A 20339-nucleotide genomic window follows, 5' to 3' on the forward strand; every position below is an offset into this window, starting at 1 on the left:
CATCGGCCAGTTCCCTCAGGACTCTGGGATGCATTTCATCAGGTCCCATGGACTTATGTGCATTCAGGTTCCTCAGGAGGTCACAAACATGATCTCCTCCAGCAGGAGGGGTTTTGCCCTCCCGGTCCCCCTCATGCCATCCATCAACTCGGAGGGGTGAGGAGAGAGGCTGCCAGTGAAGACTGAGGCAAAAAAGGTGTTGAGTACCTCAGCCTTCTCCTCATCTGCTGTTACCAGCTTGCCCGTCTCGCTCATCAGCGGCGGTACGCTTTCTTTAACCATCCTTTTCCGGCTGATATACCTGTAGAATCCCTTCTTCTTATTCTTTGCATCCCTAGCCAAGTTTAGCTCCAGCCGCGCCTTGGCCTTCCTGACCCCATTCCTACACAACCGGACTGCGTCCCTGTACTCTTCCAGGATGCCTGTCCCTGCTTCCACTGCCTGTGCAGTTCCCTCTTCCTCCTTAAGAAGGCAACTCTGTATTCACATCTAGATAGACACTTTAATCCCGATATTTTAGGTATTCAATTTATTACAGACTTTACAATTGCCATAATGAGAATACTTCTTAGGGACGCAGTCTGAGCTCTGTCAGAAGTTCTCATCCAAACGCACTGCAGTCCCCGAACCAGCTGAACATGGGACCCTCCTGCCAGGGGTTCAGGACCATGTAGCCACCTGGTCTGAGACCACAGCTGGATTACAGCTGGAACTGCTCTGAGCTAGCCTGGGTGAGCGCTCGCTTTGGGCAGGGCAAACTCAGGCGATGCATTCCGCTGATGACCTCCAGCAGAAGGGAGGAAGCAGGCAGCTGGCAGCTGGTCCGCCAACACAACTGTTTCTGACCACCGGTTGAGCTGCAACCTCACACCAGATTGGAGGGTTCTGATTGAGGTAGCTAGGTTGTACTAAATGCATTAATCTCCAGAATGATTGCAGATATTCATAAACTTGGGGGAATAGTCGTTCGGGCATTGTCCTTTTTTCCTCGATTATCTACCAGTTGTCTTTGCTTTGAAAAGGTTACGTTTAATAGGTGATGGACTATTTTTAGACCGTGATGAACTGCTTAATTTGACTGCTTGTTACTCTTATTTTTGATTTGTATTTGATCACCTAGGTCATGCACCTTGAGTGGACAACAAACACTTCAAAAAGGGGAATAATGGTAGAGAAGCACAAATAACCAATGGTGAATAAGGAACACCCTTGTTCACACACAAATGCCCTTGTTTGCACATGAATATGGGGTTTTGTATGAAAAAGACCCATTCTCCAAACATCCATGTGAAGAGAAACCCATTCAGGATGAATGTTTGTGAACACTGAATAACAAGTGGATGAACAAGCCTGAATCAAACAGCCGTTCAGACTTTGAACCAATGTTCGCAAACACTGGTTTGCATTATTCAGCCCGTTCTGTGAACAGCCATCTGTTCAATAACTGATAATGGAGATGGAAGTTGGGTTGTTGGGTAGATATGGCTCATCAGGGAGACAATGGCGATCTATTTGCAGGATTTCTGCTTAGTCTTGTTGCAAGGCGTAGCCTCTGTTCCTGGTGACCTGGGATACTGGGGTTTTCTTCTCCCTCTCCTGCCAAGATGAGATTTTGCTTAATATATAATTCGAAATAAACTTGTGTATGCAAATTAGACACGAACATACCCACACGCGCATATATATATTTACTGTTGCTGGTTCTTACATAGTATTTAAAATATATGTTAAAGTTAGGCACATGAGTATCTTTGTGACTGAAGTGCTTAGCACATTTAAGACCTAGATATGCAAAGATAAATACCTTTGCAGTTTAAAAATCTGGTTTAGGTGTCTAGATTTAAGACCAAATGGGCTAACATTTTGCAGAGCTATACCCATCTGTATACAGTAGAAAATAACCCTCACTTTTCTTAGGATTGTATAACTGTAATAACAAAACTAGTATTTTACAGATATCAGGAGAGACTTTGAAACAAAAGGTTTTGCATCCTGTTTCCCAAGCAACTCCTCCTCACTAACATGAACTCTTCCTATCCAAGAGATGATAACTTTGCTCCACCTTTTAAAAATTGCTTTTATGTGAGAATAGTTAAATACAGACAACTTGTCTGGATTGCCTGGCGCAGTATATTTATTCCAGGTATTTCAATGAGTAATGGGCCTGCTTAAATCTATAGGGAGGTTGTAATTGCTTTTGTTCTTCCTATGACAGGTTGGTAGCTATATTTCTATGCAACTGATTTAGTATAATTTATCTTAAAGTCTGAAATCTTTCCAAGTGCTTCTACTGCTTTTCTAACCCCTGAATGAAATATTTCTTTCAGGTTAGAAAACATCAAAATAATGTCTGCATAAAGTGCCAATTTATATTTTTGATTCCTGATCTCAGCTTCCTGCAGTCTTAACAGTATCCTTTATCATTCTTGGGAACAGTTGGTTCTGTTCTCAGCGTAGGTACCAAAGGTAGAGAAAGTCTAACACCTTTACCCATCAAATACATTTCCAGTCAGTGTGGGGTACTCATCAACTACATGTTAGCACTTGTTTAGAATGTACATTTTTTTTATTATTATTTTTGCTTTGTCCTCCCTGCAGCTTTCTTAACCTAAAAATGCCTAAGTGCACTTCTCGCAACAATTGAAATAATTACAAAATCAAGGATATAATAAATTAAGATGATAGCTGCACCTGGTTCCCAGACTGTAGTTCTCTGGTTCTTTAATTCTGCACTTTGTCAACATAGCTATAGGCATACTCTAACCCACATATGATTCAGTATTTGCCCATTTCAAAGAAACGGGGAATCAGGTCTCTGTGCACAAACGTTGTTCCAAAGTTCCAATGCTATTTGCAAAACAGTTGCTCCAGTTCTCATCTGTGAATTACAGCCTGAGCATGTATACATTAACACAGCTCAACTAGAAAAAGAACAAACAATTGATTAAGAATTTAAATTTTTAGAAAAACCACGACTTTAATTTCTATCTCATTTTTAAACCCCACATATATAATACATTTAAAATGCATATGCACATTTTCAGTTTTGTAGTGACAATTTTAATAACAAATGAACAGACTCGAGTTAAGATTAGAGTTGTAGTCTGCTTTTTTTTTTTTTTTAATGCTGTTGACTAAAACATATACAAAGAACTAAGAAGAGGCGTGTTAGAGTGTGATCATTCTAAGTTGCAATAGTTTTGCTGTGGACCTGAGTAAGAAAGTAATGATTACCTTGCCTTTTAGAATTTACCTTGCAGAGAAGGAAGAGATAGGAATAACTGCAGCCCTAAATCAGTTGATCAGCTGATGGGAAGAGGAAATAGCTTGGTTTAGAGAAGCAAACAGCACACAAAGGTAATGGCAGGAGCTATTGTCCAGTTGATGGGTGATGAAGCAAGACTGAAGCAGCACTGATCAGGAGGAGGTTCGATTTTCAGCAGATTACTGAGGAACAGTTCTGAGGGATGTTTTAAGAAACATTTAACATTTTTGATGAGAAGCAGACATTTTGGTGCTCAGCTGTTGAAAAGGGGATGGCTGATAAGCTTTAGCTTTTCCAGTAAAACCTGGTAACTGTCAAAGAAACAAACCTATCCCATCTAAAATGTGCTTTTTACTCAATCATTTTTTGAACTATATTTTTAGCATTTCTCTCCCCAGCTTTCTAAGGCTCAAAAGTTTTTGTGAAGAATGTGGCGTGGCTGCCATCCATTGCTGTGAGGATGGCCTCCAACGCTGCAGAAGCCACCTAGGCACTTGCTTTTGTGTCCAAAGCAATGAGAGATCAGTGATACCAGCATACGCCGTGTGTTTTATCATCTCAGTCCTCTTCCAGAGGGCTACAAACAACTGGCTGTGTGTGGTCTGACTTCTTGATAAACTGCTGCGTTTTCAGGGAAAGCAGGAAAGTCCCTTCCTGAAGAAAAACGTGGATCATTTCCTGTAGTAATGAGCCTGGGTCTTTCCTGTGTTTTTATCAACTAAGAGGGTTTCAAATCTGTGCGTCAAGTGGTAGTTTTGTTACTCCTACTTGTGTAGCAATATATATATATACATATACAGTCATAAAGTCAAGCAATTGTTAACAAGTAGGTGTTATCCAAAGCTTATAAAGACAAATTCTGAATAGCCAAACTTTTGATCCCTTTATATACAGTAAGGAGAAGCAGCATATTTCCCCTTGCGTGCCCTCTTCCCAGAACTGCCCTCACGCCATCAGCACTGCTCTGGCTGGCAGAGCGGTGCCTGTCCCCAGGTGATGCTGGAGGCCAGGCTGCCCACCTTGGGCACGCAGGCTCTGGCATGGTGGGCGGCATCCTTGGCCGGGGGAACTGGCCAGCCCCAGGGCCGAGGATTTGCAATGCTCTCTCTGCAATAAACCCGGGCTTAGCAACAGAGTTAATTAATTATTTCACCAACTTTTTGGCGACTGCCTGTTTTTGTGTTTTTTGCTCAAGGGCTGCAGCTCCTTTCTGGGATATGTTTCTGGCCTTTTCCAGACCTGACGCTGGACTAATAATATTGCCTCTGATTACAGCCTTGGCTGCTCTCCAGCTCGTACCTTGCAGTACATTATAAAGCTGTCTGAACCCCGTAGAGCTCAGTTCACAAAGGGGCTTGTGAATGGAAGCGTGCAGCTTTGGGGCTGGCAGTAAAATGGTGGGAGCAAGCTGCCCTTGGCGGGGCCTCCCACCCACTGCAGGCCCTCGGCACCCCCCAGCACCACCCATGGCCTCCTCCTCCTCTCCTGCACTGTCCTGGGACCGCTGGGGTTGGGGGGAAAGTAAAGAGCGACTGTGTTTTTCGGGGGCTGGAGGCTCTCTGGTTGGCGTCAGCCCTCACAGGACATTCCGTGTAGCATTTTCCAGGTGCCAGCTGCGAGTTTTGCTTTACCAAGGTGAAGAAGTGAGAAACCAGCGCTCCCCACCACCGAGTCCCCCTTGGACGCAAGTAGTTCCCATCACTCCAGTGCATATTGTCTTTGCCTTTTAATTCAAGAAAGCTGTTCTAATTCAAACCCTAACCCTAGGCTAAGTGGAGGCAAATTTTACAGCCATTTGGTTCTTGTAGCTACCATCTTAACCACTTAACATTAGTTTTACCAGGACCGCAAGAAGTTGTTAGTATATCCCATCATTTGAGCTACTGTAAGAATTACCGTAATACTTGCTAACTCCTCCCAGTAAAACTCCCTATTAAGATAAAACCCAGTGAATTGTTAAACACATATCTTTACCATGTGTTGGCAACATAAATTGCCTCAGTTGTCACAGTCTCTCTTGCATAAAGACTGTGTTCGTCAACAAGTGTTTGCTATCTAAGTCTTTTATTTAGGCTTGAGAAGTAACAGATTTCAAGAGAGTGACTCATTGGCACCCACAATGTAAAATAAATAATCGCTTTGGTTTTCCTTTTACTTGCACATTGGTCAAGCTCAAATACATTAGAACCACTAGCAGTTGTTCATTGACCTTAATGAGTAGTTTAAGAGGCCTTAAAGACTCATATCCACAGACTAGTTGAAGAAAAACAAAGCTGATTTGTCTGTGAAGTCACAGTATTTGAGAGCAAGGGTATAAAATCTGAGTAAGTTTTCCTGGAGTTAGATTTATCTATTTCTACAATAAAATCTTTTCTTTTTCAGGATGTGTGTTACTAAAGAACGACTAGAAACACAGGTGCAAAAGGAGAGTGTCAAAACAGATATTTTATGATTGATATTTAAAATATAATTTTTTTGCTTTTTTATAACAAATACAGAACTAACAATAAAACTTTGTGTTCTTATTTCTGTTTAGAATTTAATCTTTGATTTTGTCTTAGGTCCTAAGGTTCAAAACTCACACGGGTTTATTTATCAGAAATTTGTTTAATACAAGGAACACTGCTGAATATGGGAAGCGCATTTACTCAAATTGGGATCCTGAGATCTTGCCATAAAACTCCCATCTTTAGTAAACAAAAAATGCATTCATACATGCATGTATGCTACATATATGCATGCATGCATATATAGAGAGGTATAGATACATATATAGGAATACATATATAGTATATGTACAATCTATAAAATATGCACATACAGATCTAATTAATTTCAAAGAACACAATTAAAACAGCTGTTGAAGTGATTTCCCTGCTTTCCTCAACACAGAACACTTTGTTAATCTGAAGTTCTTCGATATCATTCCATAAAGTGTCTGTGATATGCAACTGCTGTGTCATCTGTGCTATGTTTATTGTGAACATAAGGCAGAAGGTCTTTTGGGGAAAACTGCACAAAAAGCATGCTCATTTTTTTTTATTTACCTGTGGCTTGTCAGTCTAATAAGTATGGTCAAAATCACAGGGGATGATCTAGCGCTGCTGCCAACTCCCAGTAGGAGAGGGCTATGTGTACATCTCTTAGGTGCAGAGAAAAGATTTTGTCTATGAAATCCCAGAAGCCCACACTCTCGGGAGGAAAATGCTGTCCCAAAAGACATGGTTTTATACCTGTCAGGTCTTCCTAGTTGATTCTCCCCAACTCTTCTTCCTCTCCTTACCACAGTGCCAGGGGATGAGCATTTCTCCTGACTTCCCTGCTGTGTCATTTTATCTTCTCCTCTAAAAATGCAGGGGTTTTTTTGATTCTCTTGTTTCCTTTCCCCAGCTGGTTATAGGACACCTATGAATGTTGTTCATACCCACCGTGAGTGGGCTTATTTCTTTGAATCCTCTGTGAAAGCTGAGGGAAAACCTTCTACTACTCCCACCTTTGGCCATCTTTTTTTTTTGGATGGGGAAGTCTTAAGTCTTCCCCCTTAAGAACAGAAGTAAGCAGTCTGTATTTTGCTTAGCTTGCCTCCTCCCAATTCTTTCTCATTGATGTGGAAAGGAGTGTTTTTGTTTGACTGGCCAAGGAAAAGGCTGCTAATAGAGCTGGAGGCAGGGTGGTGGGGTAGCTTTTGTTCAGGATCAAACTTCTGCCCTTGTATAATAAAAAAATATACTCAGGTGTGTGCATTATTAACTGTACATGCTCAGATCCTAAATCATCTTCACTCTTAACCTGTCAGTAAGTAAATGACAGTTTTATGTCAATATTAATATCAATTAAAATACAGCTTTTACTTATTCTCTCTTTACGATCTTTTGAAGAGAAACTGAATATGCTTTTACTTTGGCTTTAATAAAGTTACTAAAATAAAATGTAGACAGCAGTAGGATAGCACAGTGAAATATATATATCCTTCAGGAAGCTTGTCCTCTCCTACGGTTACACTTTATTTTGTTCTGGCCTCCCGATAGTGTATTTGGCTGGAGTGAGGAACGCAATCGGTTCAAAGTTAGTCTGGTAAAATCAGTTTTGCCCACTTAGACAAATGCATTATATGGAATGGTGAGATAACTAAGGACAGTCTAATAAAATCCAGAATTGACAGACTGTGTAATGAAAGCCCTTAATAGATCCTGAAGACATGTGTCATGCCATGCGCCCAGCACAATTCAGTGTAGGTGTGATATGGAGAACCAGGGACTGCTCAGCTGGTGGTTGCAAGGTTTATCTCAGCAGGAGGCACTGAATGATGAGCACCAGGGAAAAGCTTGAAACTTTGTTTGGTACCAACGCTTGGACTCAAGAACCTAGCACTGTAAAAACACAACCATTCTTCTGCAAATTCAGCTGCTGCTTGTAGATCTTGACCTCTGCAGTTTCTCAGTGGATGTGCTGATTTCGATGAGACCATTAAAAAAAAAAAATAATGAAGAATTATTTTCTTTTCATTTTTACCTTTTTTTAAAGGTCATCGTGTAATTTTGATTGGTTTTATCAATATTCTTGTCTTACATCCCATTTTTATCACAAGGTCAGTAATGGCTTAATGGATTGAATTTGCCTGCTTTCTGAATTCTTTCCTGCTATATGAGGTGGGAGCAGGATGCCAAAGAGCATTAAAGCAAACTTCAGCTCCACAAAAGACTTAAGGAGAAAAACTGAACCCAAACCAGTAATAATGTAGCCTAAAATCCAATACCTGGCAAAGCATTTAGGAGATCTGAAGCTCTGCATGGTTGTCTAAGGAATCAATGGTCCATTTGTAGTTGCACTTGCAGCCGATATTTTGTTTAGGATTTAACTGTATATCCCCTTGTGCTTATAAATAGTGTTAGTGCCTTATTAAAGCAGATTCTGAACTTTTTCCCTCGGCACCCTCCCCTCCGAATAATGTCCTGTCGCTGGCATAAACTGCCATCGGGTAATACCAATGCAGTCTCAAACAAGGAGTCACATTCCAGAGCTGCTTTGTGAATGGGGTCGTGTATGATGACACCCATTTAACATGTAGATGAAACCCGAAGCGCGATGACCAGGTGCATCGCTTTGCAAAGTCCCGGGGGAAATTGCTTCACAGGAGCTGATGTGGAGCCGAAGGATTACAGGGTTGTTCCTCGTGAGGTCCGATGCCCAGCTCTTTGCTCCTACCAATTAATGTTCGTTCTTTAATATAGCGTAATCTATGAAATATAGGATGCACTTGGGATAGAATATCACTGTTGAGGTGCTGCAATGCTGCCACTGCTGTCAGCCCAAATCTACAGGGAATGTCTATCTGCAATAGGAAGCATGGTATATCACTACTCATCCAGGACAGTTCAAAAGTATTTTGAGGATTTGGTATACCTCCATTTCTGGGAGACCATGATATATGCTGGTTTAAAGAAGCTTGATTTTTCTGAATGTGCTGAAAGTCCAGCCTCAAATACCTGAAGTTTCCTTCTGCCCCAACTTCCAAACTACTCAAAATCCCAGCCGTGCCAAGTCAGCGCTTTGTACCATTTTTACTTTTTCAATGTGCATTTTTTTCACCAGTTTGTCATTATTTGGGACTCTAATTTGGAAAAGGGTGCATTACTGACAGACTCAGAAGCACTTTCTCTTTATTATCTGTTTCTTCCTTTTTATCTCTTTTCTTGTAACTGCTTTACATAATAAAAGAGGTTTGGTTGATTGGTGGTTTGTTGTTTTATCTTCCCCAGAAGGCAAACCAGATATTTTCAAAGAATGTTGCTAGCACAAAGACCTTAAAACAATCTTGGGCATTGCTAAGATACCCCAGGAAAACACTGAAAAAAGCAGGCAAAAATAATATGAAGAAAGGCTGGAGATGGCACAAGTTCTGCCAAAGCAAACAGTCAGGAAAAGAAAAACAAACACCCTCCCCCTGCTTCCTCAGAATGCACATGTAAGTTCAATTGCATTTACAAATAAATTTGCTTTGGTTATGCTTACACCTTTACATGTGTGCTTTGCATGAGTGACTGTCAACATTTACTTATGTAAATACCAAAGACCCATGATTTTGATCTTTGTATATGCAAATATTTACACTGGAAGTCTTGTAGTAGGATATCACACCTCTGGAACCACCAGCTGACAGTGCTCCCCTCCCACTACGTGTCACAGCCTTGGCACAGAAAAGACAAAACAGGCCAAAGAAATACTTGACCATGGGCTTTGAGAGCAGGTCATGGCAAGCACTTCAACCCATCTTGTGTCTGTGAGGCTGGAGTTAGAAAACTGCACAGCAGGGAATGCGATGATACCCTTGGAAGAGTTTATCTGGGGTGGAGAGCTCAGAGCTTTCCTGAATTCTTCGCTGCAATAAAATGCACGAGACAGATAAACACTATATTGGGAATCCTCCATTCAGCTGTGCAAACTGCCAAGGGAGAATCACGTTTGAATTCCTTACATTGTCTGGGTTTTTACTGAAAGTGATTTTTGGGAAAGGTGTCTAGCTCAAAAAAGGAAATTAAATCATCATTTGTGGTAAGTGTTCTATAAGCCCTCATGCATTTGTCATACAATCAAGAAAATAAAAATTACAGGGAACTTACCTAGGTCAGTGTACCCCAGATTTAGCGTATGGACTTTTACTCAGTTATAAGAAACCATTTGCTGTTCCTTGATACAATAGAAAAAAATCTACAAAAAATGTAATAAATAGTTTTCTGCTGCAATCAAGTAAAGGTAGCTTCAGTCTTCTCACACGGAAGTCCAAAAGCAGGGCAAGGCACTGCATCAAAGACTACTTCAGAGTAATTTGCTCAACTTCTGAACCTGGCTTCATGTGTAAAATATTCTGTTCCACAAATTCATCTGCCCTTTTATTATCTATTATTGTGTCTTCTGTTTGCAGCTATGGAGATCATATAATATCCCAAACAACTTCACGTAGGCCAAAAGACTAGGAAGGAAAAAATGGTGGTGAGATCCACAGAAGGGAATGCAGAAGACAGGAAGTTCTTTGTTTCAGCAGTTCTTCTCTGCTGAAATTTGATTTTATGCCCCATATACACTCTTCTGAAAGATTGCCTCTTATTCATATTCACGTACCGGTCTCCTCATCCAAGCAGGCAGCCTCATACTTCCCAGGCTGGAAGCCTTTCCCTTTTAGCCTAAAACTTGGGTCTGGCGTCTTATGCTGACATTTTCCTAAAGGCATAATAAACCTCTGCTATCATGTTATATATTTTATGTTTAAAATAATAATAATTAAAATGTTTATATTTAAAATATCTATCCCAGATTGCACTATCACTTTAGCCCTGAAATAATATCCTTTCAGGTTAAGGATACATTTTCAGGTACAGTGCTGCTATTTCAGCCATAATTTCCAGGATATTTTAAGGCAGGTTCTGAAGAACATCACAGAAACTGCTAACCTGCAATGATATCTCGGGCAACAGCATTTTTTTCCAGGCTTCTAAATAAATGGTAGCCAATCCAAATTCAGCAGTGCTAGCAAGAAACACTCAATAAAATTGTAATTGATGCATATGGTACCTGCTAAGCTGTTTAAAAGCCAGCTCCGTGGCATTAAAGGGAAATTGTTTAAATGTCCTGATAGAACTGGACACAAAATTTGGAGCAAATCTATCAGAGGTGGAGTCTCCATGTCTTTAGCCCCTCAATAACCCTTTGGGTTTCATGTTATAGCAGCAGAATGTTTCTGACCCTTGCTTTCTAGGAACCGACCAAAGAAGCTGTATATAATGCCGCTGTAAAGGTGTGTATCAGGTCTAGCAAGAAGCCAGGCAGAAGTAGCTGAGATGATTTCTTCCGACTGCAAAGTGAACCGGAAACAAAGGTGCATAACACGTCTTTCCCATTCTGACAAGGTTCCTTGCTCTGTGTTCCGCAGAAAATACCCCTCTCAGCAGTTTGCTCTTGCTGTAACACAGCGTAGTGTCACAGGTTGACTTGTTTGTCTCTTGCATAAGAAAGAGGAAAGAAAAAACACAAGCACTCAGCTCTGCATGACTCTCTGAGTCTGATTAGCCCACAGAATGACCTGGGGGAAGAAGTGCTTCACCCCATTATGAACCACAGTGAGACTTTAATGGAGAATGGTGAGGTCCAAGCTCACTTGTTAACTTATGCAGTGGGATGTGACACTGAAAATATTCCTCATTTATCTCTGTTAAAGAAATAGAGGTAATTACAGTCTCCTTTTAATAGGTGAGATATTTTAGCTATTGACTTTACTCTGAAAATAACCAGCCATCGGGTATCAGGGAACTGACGGATGTGTGCCACCCACCAGGAGATACTATTTTTCAAATTCATCAGAGCAAGAGCTCTTTCTTCTTTCATGAAGAAAATGAATGAGACACTGCAGTGCTTAAGGTGAGCAAAAACCTATAGGAAAGTTGTGTTTAAAGGCATGCTTGTCCTGCACACACCAGAGTTGTACAGGTAACCTAGAGTTAATCCCAAGTGAGACCCAGCGGGGTAAACTAGCCCAGGCTCAGCACTTTTTCTGCTTCTGAAGTGGGCTTGCTCATAAGGTAGCTCTGGCTCATTGTAATGAACTTGTAAGGCAAGGAGGCATTGACGTAGCACGTGAGAGGCACATGAATGGTCACTGAGAGCCGCTGAAGCTGCTTTACCAAAACTCCTCAGGGGAAAATCCCACACGTAGTGACAATCCAATCTTTAAGTACTTGAATTTCAGAAAATAGGGTGAGTGGACTGAGAAAAAAATGAGAACTGGAGTGGGAGGATGCCTGTTTATATTCCTGCTTGGGAAGAAAATGAGACAATAGCGGCAGCATGAAGGGTGGGGGCTTCTGCACAACCCTGTTTGACCACTGTTGGGTGTTGTGAGTACGGGGATAGACTGTTACAGGGCAAGGACCTGAAAGAAGGAAGACACTGAGCAGATATTTACAGTGACCCTCTTTTTGGTATGAGGGGCAATATGGGAAAATGGATGTTGATGCTTGTTTATATATTGGAGAAGTGACAGGAGTAAAAGTGAGCTGGGTGGGAGCTGGTGTCCTTACAGTCACACCATGAGGAATTGTAGGCTGAGACAGGCTGTGGTGATTTTGTAGTGAAAATAAGATGACATTAGAGAGATTCCTAGAAGAGATGATGAAATCCAAATGATGGATCGGGAAAATGATCTGAGCAACTGACTGCTATTGGGACTATGCTTCATTTATCAGGGCAAAACAGAAAAAAACCCCAACAACAGAACAAAAGAAAAGACGATGTAAAATGATGAGAGATCACAAGGATTTCTTCTTCACTGACAGATTTAGAGAAGCCACGGCTTGGGGAATATCCTTCAGATAGTGTTTGTGAAAGATATTCCTAGCCCAAGCTGTAATGTCCAGAAAGTGATCCAAGCTGAACTGGACACCTGAGTTACAGGCAGGACAGTGCTAGTGTTCAAGGCAATGGAACAAGCATGCAGAAGGAGAGTTTGGTGGAAGTATGAAAATCTCTGTTTTAGCGAACCTGAACTGGAAGTGACAACCAGAGATTTGTGAGAAAGTTTCCAAGACACAGGCCAAGGTTTTGATTTGGGGTAGGCCTAAAGTAGAAATCTATCTGTCTGGTCCTGGAGTGGGGAGGAAGATTTGTGAGTGATCTGCATAAAGCAGGGGTTCAGCCTGAGTTTATTAATGACATTATTGAAGTCCTACAGGGCAAAGAGGAGGGAGAACTCCACCGCTTTCAGAAAAAACCCAAACATCTCCAGTGATATAGAACCTCTGCTGACTGCACATGAGGAGCACTGAGGAGTTATGGACACTGAGCGAAACCATGATCTCAGGCTTTCAGGGAGATAGGAAGAACTGGGACATGGAGGCACCAGGTGGAGCTGGCGGGAGCTGCTGCCAGCAGTCCTGGACCAGGCATGCAGCAAACTCAGACGTTGAACAGAAAAGAGTCTGGGTGGGCAACCAAAGAAGGATATAGGGCTAGGGTTGGGTTCTTCATTTTGTTTTTGTTTTAAGATAGGAAAGGCTAAAATGAGTTTGCCTTGTGAGAGGAAAGAGCCAGCTGGGACTGAGAGGTAAAGCAAAATGGTAATTTGGGAGCCAATTTATCCTAACATGTCCTCGAAAGATTCGTTTGTGCTGCTTAGAGCAAACTCTTCGTAGCTTTGGGTTAAAGCCCAGGAGTGTACTTTTTATCTAGAGGATCTCTTGATGACAACTCCGGTGCTGGAAATGCACGATGTTTTAAAGGTACAGCCTTTTCAGCAAGTGCTAGAAATTAAAATCTGCCTGAGACACTGCTCTGTTTACACTGACGCATGGTAGCCTGTAGCAAATTGTACCAGATGTCCTCTGGAGACAGAGATCAGGTACGGGCAAAGAAAGATAAAATGTTTGGCAGGCATACAGAGGGTTTGTAACCTTTCACGGGGTCTTAGTGGTTCCAGCCTTTTGACAGACCACACTCCACTAAGACCCTGTCCTGCCAAGTGTCATAATTGTATTGTAAATCTCAAGAAAATCTGAGCTTTTCTTAAAGTGCTCGAGTCCACCCTATTACATTAGAATATAAGCTTTCATTTAAAAAAAAGATCTAGTCCTCATACTTACAATACAGGTTGAAAAACATCCCCTAATATCTCCCAGAAACAGAATTAAAAAAGAATCGTACAGGTACTACTGTCTAATATCTTGTGATACTACCTTATGATTTTCACAGTGCGTTGGCAACTTTGCTCACTTATAATGAAAACTGAGCTAAGAGACCTTCAGGGGCTGGCTTACTTTTTAAGTAAAGCTTAAAATCTGTTGTGGAGTACGCACTAAGGCAGTGGCTCCCAAAATGTTGTTCACCCATTGGATTATGGTAAAGCACCATTTGCTGCACGACTTTACACTGTAGTTTTCATGTTGCCTCCACAACACATTCAACTAAAAGGTGGAAGATAAGGCTGCCAAATGATGTAAGAAAATGTGGTAGCCATTAGGAAACTCTGAGGGTCCAAAAGGCTTTCAAATGGCTGTTGCAAAGGTGTGATTTTATTGCAGAGTTAACTCGGTTGTGTGTTTTCAAGCTCCTCCCTTCCCGTTAGACTATCACACAGGAGAGCAGTCGTACCCCTGAGCAAGGTGTGAGCCGCTGTGCTCGGTGGGCACCTTTCTCCCTGGAGAGAGACAGCAGAGCCATTTCCATACCCAGCCCATTGCCGTGCTTGCGGTGCACAGGGAACCCACCCAAACTACCTTTGAGCTGAACAGCCCAGGTAGCGTTAGCGTCTGGGCACAGCAGGAGGGAGTGCAATGTAGGTTAACCACCCAATTATTCACCCTGCTTCCTCGGTGGGGTCTCGGCACACGCCGAGCCTGCTGCTGCTGCAGCTCTGCTGTGATCAGTGCCTAAACTAATGAGATCAGCGCTAGCCCTGAGATCTCCTAGCACCATCCTGCCCTAATGTTTCTGAACTGCAGCACTTGTCTTGCACCCCAGTTTCAGTGGATGGATTCATTTGTTCATGGCTGAAGAGCTTTTATCTCTCTGGTTTTGGATGCAGAAAGAAAAGGCTGGAGCCCTGGTGGTCCTTGCACAGAGCTTGTTTGCAACGACACTGCAGTGTGGCTGTGTTAGCACAAGGTAAAGCATGACCACACATGGGGTGAGGGTCCTCTAAGCAGGTGTGACTTGAAGCAAGGCTTGGGTGAGTGCTCACATGTGGCCAAAGCCAATCTCATAGAGTCATAGAGTCATTTAGGTTGGAAAAGACCTTTAAGATCATCAAGTCCAACCATTAACCAGCATTGCCATTATTCTTCAGAAGAAAAATATATGGAAGTATGTTGTGAAGCAAGAAAATAGTCCAAGTGGAGAAATCTAAATCAAGCCATGCCTGTTATTGGACCAATTAGCTCAGTTATTTCTGCTTCTCAGGTCACCTGTGCCATTAGAAGGAGACCGATGAAAGGGTTCTGTCTGCCACATTTGTATTTTTGCTTCCCAGCCCCTGGATAGGAATAAAGCCCTACAAAGGCCTTGGGAAGCCCCAGAAGCACTCTGGCCCAGACGAGGGCAGACCCGAAGGCATAGGCCAACATGTGAGCAGCCACTGTGGCTGTATTCCCAAGTCTGGTGGGTACAACATAATTTAAAACATATTATATCCAGGCCAGGCTGCTGGAGTGAGCCAACACAGGCAGTGGTGCAGAGATCAGGGACAGGAAAAGGAGCTACAGGCATTGCTAAGCTGACCTACATGAAGGCCAGGTAGCCTTGCTAGCTGTAGAGGCTTGGCTTACTGACTGTACGTGGCTTTAAAGAGAGTGAGTTGGAAGGACATCAGACTTAAAAGTAGTGATGGACATTTTCAGTAGCAGACTTTGCCCCTGAAAATACAGATTTACTGAAATAGAAATAGTTGATAGGTATACTCCTGTTTTCACAAAGCTTTGTGCAGAGTGAAGAAAAAATGTAAAGAAAACGTGCTGCGTGATTTCTTAACTTGGGGATTTTATTGGCTGTTTACTAATGTGGCTTCCCTAGGTTTTTACCAGCTTGGTCTGTTGAGGTTCCTAGAGAGCACAGAGTCTGTAAGTCTCATAGCTTCCAGGTAAATTGGTATTCTAATATATTTAATTAAATATGTTTAATATATTGAATTTCCATTTGAGAGGAAACTAGCTTTTTGTCTTATTTTGGGATGACAATTCCTTCCAAATCCCAAGACTTCATGAAAGTGAAATGAAGCCAGTTTTGTCATAGCAGATCACCTACATCTACAAATGCTGAACTGTGTGGCTCCAGCAGCACCTGCCTTCATAGCCAAGGTACCAGAAGAACCAGAAAAAACTATTTATCTCCATTGGAACATAACTAAGACCAAGGAGGGCACCCTGGATTTTTTCCAGCAAAGAAGTACGAGGTGGATTTCTTGCAGCCAGCATATGAACAGCACGAAGCAGAGGTGGCTGGAGAAATTCTGACACATATGCATGTGTATGCTACTTAATGTCCAAGACTCCAACGAGTCCTTGCAGGGAGAAAGCAAGGAGGAAATCTTTGTGATATATCATTCACATTTATCTCGTACTGACAAATGATAAATAACAATGTATGTCTGACAAAGGAGCTCAGCTTAACAGCACCCTTCTGCAGAGGTGTTGGCTGGGAGGAAAAATTATTGTTATTTTAGCTACAGAATCACTGCTACCTGATGGACAGTTAGCATGATGAATTAGAAAAAAATAAATTAAAAAAAGCACTTAATAAGGAAGACTACTTCCAGGGAAATGAAACAAAAAGAAGGAATGCAGTTTGCTGCCTTCTAGGACGAGCGCTTATTTAAAACATTAATTTCTGCTCAGTCTAAAGCGGAGAACCCACAAATGCTCTTCCCAGACACACTATTGATTTCTGACCTACAAATTGCTCTCCTTCAAGGAGGGCTGATGCGGAGCACAGACAGTGGGGGAAGAGGGCTGGAGTAGACTGGGTACTTCTCAGCTGCAATCTGCATAATGTTTAGTATTCAGTGAGTTAAAGCACGCAATGAAAGGGAACTGTCAGCGCAATCTAGAAGATATAAAGAAATGAAGGGGTGAAAAAAAGCCGTATGCTAATAATCCACTCAGTAATTAAGTGAAGATCGCTGCCAAGCGCCACTGCCACTTTCAAAGGGTAATTTGTACAGGAAATCATAGAGTCATTGTCAAATCATTTCAGGATAAAAGGAAAGTCATCAACTAAGATAAGATAAATGCTGGGTGTCTGGCAGCATGTGCCCTAGGAAATGCCTTTGCTTTTTTATATAAAAAAAAAAAAAATTGCAAAAGTGGGGCTAGGAAAACTTGACATGTTGAAATGCACATTTACTATTAATAATAGGGGTGATATATGCATAGATGCATTATTAAATAGGTAACTGGAACAAGAAAAAAAAATCATCAAGTGAGCCAGCTAAAGGGGACTTAACTTTCAACAATCTTAACATGACTTTTAAGTTGAACCTTCAGTAAATTAGAGCATATTTCATCCCATCCCCAAAAGAGTATTTTTTAATTAATATACTTTAATATTCCTTTCTTCTAAGCATGGGACACTCTGTGGGAGAAGCAGTTTCCCACAAGAAAGAATTATTCACAGGAAAAGGTTTGCAGCTTTACAACTGCTAGCCTCCCACAGATCCTTTTCAGTGTCTAAATATTGCCATGTCGCAGCTTTCGGGGCCTCCCCAGTGCCGAACCCACAGTCAGCACGGGGGTGTCAGGGTGCTGTGGCTGAGACAATGAGCTTTTGGGCTGCAGACACCACTTCTCTGCAAAGAGGCATTATTTACCATTCACCTCGATTAGCGCTTTAAAGTTTCCCTGTGTGCTCTGGGTGGCACTGAGTTTTCAAACGTATGTGTTCAAGCGTTAGCATGTCCCGGTTAAGGCCATGCTTTTGCAAAGGCTGTGCTCTTGCTGGGACTGCGCCGGGATGCTCACGGCTATGGCCGCTGGACTGATCAGGATTTGACGTTTGGAACCGGCTTTAGTGGGACAGGGCCACATAGGAAGGGCTGGACTTAGGGCTTCGGTGATTAACTCCCACAGGAGACGGAGATTTCCCCGAGAACAGGATTTCACCCTGTCCATCAGATGGGGATGAACGTGAAGTCTGTCTGGGTTGGTAGAATAGGATGAAAATAAGAAATTCAAGCATTTTAGTTTGTCATGCCATGTACTGAATTTGTGTACCTCAAACTAATGAAATGCACAGAACGCATCTCACGTGTAATCATATTTATTCCGCATTATGTTTAACGATGCGTGGACTTACCCAAGCTTTTATACCATTGTATAAATGATTTTGACTATATTGTTTTCTTTCACCACATCTTGAAATGGCATCATAAAATCAGATGAATCTCTAATGCATATAATTAATTTTTATATAATGATATTTGCATTTTATTAAGTGCATTTTCTGGCCTGCACTTGACCTATCACAGGTGTACAATTACATAGCTGAATTTATGAATCACAAGAAGATATTTGTTTTCAAGAAACAGTGTTTATCAGATATGGAAAAATCGTGTTTTATATATTTTTCCAGCTATACTAACTAATCTCGTAAAATGTGAGCAGGAGGCTCTTCAGATGTACACTCAATTTTATTCCGTGCCAATTATTTTGCACCTAATTCAGCAATCCAAACACAGAACCCAGATCTGAGAAACAACACAGACTCCTCTCGGTATTTAGCACAGAAGTCTTAACACTCAAACAGCATGAGGGCTTGTTACGTTTTTGGAGAGAGTTCTGATTTCTTTAAAACAGTGATAACGTTTCAGCCATCCAGATTTTTTCATCCATGACAGATATAGTATAGATCAAACAGTTCGCATCATAAATAATTCAAGTCTAATTTAATAAAAGTTAATGATCTACAATAGAAATGGCTTTAATTTTACTTTTAACCGTTTCACAACACTGTCTGTGAATGAAAAAAGCAGGCTGGAAACGGACTCCGTGATAACATGCAAGCTTCCGTGAATTTTTTAACATGTTACCTCTCACAAAGAATAAATTTCAGAGTGTTTACAAAGTGATGCTTTAAAATTTCTGCCGAAGAGGCTGGTAAGAGAAAAGTGATCACACAGAGTACAGAAAAAAATGCAATGCCCTTCAGATGTACATTTCCTTTATTTTCTTTTCTTCCTCCCAGGTTGCGACATTATTACCCTGTTTTTATTCCTTTACATTTCATCTTGTCGTATGTGAAATTAGACTTTTGAACACTTTATGTTTAGAAAATATATTTTTATTTGAAAGTGAAAATGTTTCTGAGTTCGTTTTTGATTAGTATCTCACTTGCATTGCATTTCAAAGTAAGCCTCAATAAAAGGACCTCCAGAATATTAATTTACTATTACGTGATTAAGGTGAGCTAGAATTGGCCTTAGAATATATTATTTCACACAGTGCCATATAAAACATAAAAATAAAATACCTCTTTGCCTTTCTGTTCCAGGGCTATGCATATTTTGATCCAAATAGAGATAGAAGAGGGTCATATCTGTACTCAGCACAGAACAGTTAATCTCTAGGTATTAAGAAAGAGAAAGAAAAATGCCTGCTGGTGATCCTCTTGCTAACCAAAAGTGATCTAAAATATACAGCGGTACAATTAGACTGATACCTTGCAATATTTTACATCGTTTCTGAAGAAGATGATGGCTATTTGTCAAGCCTTTTTTTTTTTTCGTTCATGTGAAGGATTAATTTGGGTGAAACTTCTCCCTGTATATCTAGGCATGAGAGACCTCAAACAGAAAAAGCGGGGCGGTCAGACGTGTTAGTCGTCGTGTTTTCCCATGCCAAGAGGTGCTCAGCTACCACCACCTGGAGCAGAAGCTGCTCTGGAGGGTAAGCACCGGGCATGCAAAAATGCAAACATGGTGTAAGTAGCATTTCAGTGGCAAAAAAGCGCCAGAATTAGGCTGTATACAATCACAGGCCCTGGTATTTAAAAGTAGCTCCAGGCCCAAGTGGAAATTTGGCTCCAATTGGATTGTACCAATAGGGAAAATATAGCTGAAAGTTTATGAGGTGAAATGTTGTATTTCCTGCAATAACAACGATGACTAATTTGTGATTGTACGGCGTATCCTAACAGCTGTGATATATGTTGCTTTGAATTCATTTAGTTGTAACAATATTTGTTAATTTTTTCCTTCAGATGCCTGTTGTTGATATTTTCTAAATAAAGCCAAGGAAAAGAAAACGCCAGCATTTTGAAACATAAAGCAATCTGTACAATTAAAAAAGCTTTCGTTCCCACCCCCCCCACACCCCCCAAATGTATACCATATGCCAAAGCTACTCCTTAACTACAACTGACTGTTGTTACTGTAGTAATCAGTCTATGTCAGAGCAATTACTTAAAATCATCCGTCCCGGTTGTTTTGCAGAGGCTGCGTCACACTGAGCAGAACAATGCGGCTGACAGCCCGGGCGGCGCGCGTGGCGTCACCCTCCCGCGCACGCCGCCTGATTGACGGGGACCCGCGGCAAGGAGGACG

The sequence above is a fragment of the Egretta garzetta genome, unplaced genomic scaffold, assembly GCF_000687185.1.
Source record: "Egretta garzetta isolate BGI_Z169 unplaced genomic scaffold, ASM68718v1 scaffold154, whole genome shotgun sequence".
NCBI classification, from domain to species: Eukaryota; Metazoa; Chordata; class Aves; order Pelecaniformes; family Ardeidae; genus Egretta; species Egretta garzetta.